The sequence below is a fragment of the Alexandromys fortis genome, unplaced genomic scaffold (genome assembly GCF_014885135.2).
Source record: "Alexandromys fortis isolate MF-2015 unplaced genomic scaffold, M_Fortis_MF-2015_v1.1 scaffold_29, whole genome shotgun sequence".
In the NCBI taxonomy this organism is placed as follows: domain Eukaryota; kingdom Metazoa; phylum Chordata; class Mammalia; order Rodentia; family Cricetidae; genus Alexandromys; species Alexandromys fortis.
The window spans coordinates 2136638-2140077 of NW_026067891.1; the positions used below are offsets into that span (position 1 = coordinate 2136638).

The 3440-nt window shown below is 45.9% G+C and overlaps 1 long non-coding RNA gene across 1 annotated transcript; it reads right to left on the bottom strand.

The window, feature by feature from the left end:
* Positions 1-585: 585 nt before the first annotated feature.
* Positions 586-3185, bottom strand: LOC126497331 (uncharacterized). Its single transcript, XR_007590582.1, has 3 exons — positions 3035-3185; positions 1116-1223; positions 586-960 (listed from the first exon to the last, which is right to left on the bottom strand). It is a non-coding gene; the product is annotated as an uncharacterized lncRNA (long non-coding RNA).
* Positions 3186-3440: the final 255 nt, after the last annotated feature.

Genomic DNA, 3440 nt, shown 5'->3' on the forward strand with positions numbered 1-3440 from the left:
CCTAACCCCACATAATCCCACATAACACTTGCAATGTTCATGTGTTTGAGGATTTTCATAGGGAAGGCTGAGATTACTTGTACCAAAATTTGAGGAGCAAATGGTAGCAGAAGGTACATATAAAGATAGCTTGATAGCCTATGACCACTTCCACAGTGGGTAAAAACACACCAGCCCCTCCCTTCTCCTCCCTGTCATGTCACCAATACCTTCTAGTATTCATTCCTGGGCTAGCTCTAGCTACTACACCATGAGATTATCAACCTCTTCCCACTTTCCAGAGGCTCCAGTTCCAGTGAGAAAAGCCAACATGCAAATCCAGGATAGAAGAGTAAGGATGAATATGGTCTAGAGCCACATGGTGACACCACAGCCAACCAAGGGACTGCAAGGATCTTGTAAGGATAATAGAGTGCTCGAAAGGATTCTTGTTGCTGAGTGACAGCATGGCCCAAATGTAGTGGACGTAGTCTGTATGTCTGTGGCGCTGCAGGCACCAACAGCTGCACTTTCAGGAACACCAGTGGGTAGTCCATAATTCTTGGTTGCATACTAGCTTATGTATTTACTGTACTATATGGCTGTCATTATTTTAGAGTGTGTTCTGTTGCTTATAAAACTATCTTAGTTATAAAAGTGGGCCGCACATACACACTTGGTATTTGTCTCAAGGCATCAGAAGACCAGGCCAAGAACGTGACCTAGACCTACAGATACAGTTCACAGACTATCCTGCATCTCTGCTGTGGGGACAGAGTGGGGAGGGGCCAGATGAGCTCTGAGGTAATCTTCCAGATGTTTCATGACTGGCACTGACTGACCAGGGAAAAGACTGCCTGCCCATCTAAATCGATGCCAGCCCAGCGCTGACAGAAGCAGTTTCTTGGAAGGCTGATGCTTGCGCTTAGTCACGATTCACTCGACAGACGTACTGAATAGGAGCAGCCCTTGCGAGGGAACCTGCAAAGGCAAAGAAGGAGAAGAATTCTAGGGGAATGCTCAGGACTTCTTTGTTGTAAATCTCTCACAGCTGAATGCAGTCAGTAGATGCCAGTTGAATTTACAAGAGAATACAAACAAGAGAATGAAAGGAGTGGAGGAGGTGTGATACAGACCCACAGTGGAGACGGCTGCACAGCAACAGTAAGGCGGTGACATGGCTTCAGTCGACTGCAGAGGATGGCGTGCCAAGAACTTCCCCTGTCTCTGCTGTTCCATCCTGCCTGCCATGGCAAGGACATTGGCCAAGATTACAGATAGGACGCTATCGGAATGCCTAGAATAGCCCCCACCACATATTCTTCCATAGGTATTTGTCTTACCCAGAGAAAATAGTACCAGCTTATACAGCCAAGCCTATGTGACCCTGAGTATCTTCTCTTAGCACATATTCTCAGAGTGTAGTTGGACAACTTGGGTGAATTGGACACAGAAATAAAGCTGTTTATGTGTGTATAATTTGCACACAGCATCCTAGATGCAAATCTACTTCTCTTGGGGTTCAAAGAAACAATAATGAATTTGGGCCAGCTGCGGAAATCAAACAAGCTTTATATGCCATGCAAACCCAACACAAAAGATAGGACCTTTGAGAGGTGTAGTAAGCTTTTTTGTTGGACTTTCTTGAACTGTCAGCCCACAAATAATGATATGGAGACTTATTACTAATTATAAAAGCTTAGGCTTGTTTCCAACTAGCTCTTAGAACTGAACCTGTATTTTTAAATCTACATTAGACCACATGACTCATTATCTCATCTCCACACTGCACATCCTGCTTCCCTGGTCTCGCTGGTGAACCCACCCTTCTTCTTCCCAGAGTCCTCTCTCTGCCCAGAAGTCCCACCCACTCTCTCCCAATCACAACAATACATCTTCCATCTTCACGCAGGGTAAACAAATATTCCGCAGTAGAGCATCAACTTTGATAATGTACAAAGCAGTCTAAGCTCTCTATGGAAGGTCACAGACCCAGTAAGGACAACCACGTTGTCTGTAGCCTCCCAGTTGAGGGGCGGCCAGTTGGTCTGTGGGTCAAAGGATCTGGACAGTTGAGGGGCGGCCAGTTGGTCTGTGGGTCAAAGGATCTGGACAGCAATATTAGAGCATTGGTGCCCTAGGGTCTTCTGATTCTCAGTGGCCAAAAACATCCAAATTTTATCTAAAATCTAGCATTTGAGAACACAATAAAACTTAATAAACTGCTCCCTGGTTTTGTAGATGCTACCCACACGTTCTCCACCATCCTGCTGTTTCTGTAATTGGCCTTCAGACTCCAGAAATGAAGGCTCTACAACAGTCTAGGAGCTCTGAAGGTGGGACCTTCACCCTGACAATCTGCACATTGCAGCTCGGCCTAACAGAACAGTCACTGCTGGATATGTCTCTCCTGGGTGCACCAGTACCGCACGGCACCAAAATAACATTTAAATATTACCTTACACAGAGAACAAAAAAGGAAAGCCAGCTGAGTTGCTAGCTACTTCATGTGTTTATCTCAAATGCATTTTATTAATATTTTCCTTCAAATGGCTGGTCTGCTGAAGACTTGTAGAAAACAAGATTTGTGTGCATTCATTAAGCCTCTAACGTGGAAGCATATTCTCATACCAATTATTTTTTAACTAACTAATCAGCATGCTCCATTCATAAATCGGGATTTATCGGTATAGTACATGAGAGGAGAGAAGACATTTTTATTTGATTTGGTTAATATGCAGAAATGGTACTGTCTATGTAACAACCCGCTTTTGTTAAGGAGCCGCAGCTGGAAAGAGCAGCGGCTGTTAGTGAGGGCACTGCTCCCAGTCCCAGCAGCTCGCAGCAGACACTCAGTTTGCACTCTGACCTTTCAGTGCACATGCACCCCCTCACAAGCTAAAGCCTCCTGTTACTTCTGCAGATAGAACCAGTTACACCTGCTCTGGTGGTGGAAGGTGTGGGGAGAGGAGGCCGTGAGAAAGGGTCTCCCTTCCTCCCACCCTCTTCATTTCCCTCCCCTCTTTCCTCTTTCTCTCTCCTTTCTGTCTCTTACCTCCAGATACTGGCAAGGATAAAGCCCAAAGGAATATGGTTCAAAGGCAGAGCACATGAGGGCTGGAGAACTTATTTAAGAGCACACGCCCCTCCACATAGATGACGAAAGCTCAGTTCCGTTAATACGGGATTCTACACTAACCGACTGATTCTTCCCACCCTGTGCCTGGTCAGCACCACAGCCCATCTGCTATGCAAATAATTTCCCTGTTCTGAAGTCCTCCCACAGGACTGCTTTCACATGTGTCTCCTCTCGCAGGCTGACTGAAGACCAAGCCAGAACGCAGGGTTATTCAGTCCATAAGGAGCCTGGATTATCTCTTCAGGCCCTCTACACACAACGTCTCGCTTAAAACTGGAGTCTGTGTGGCTTCCTAGCCAAGACAAGAGAATTGCTTTGGCCT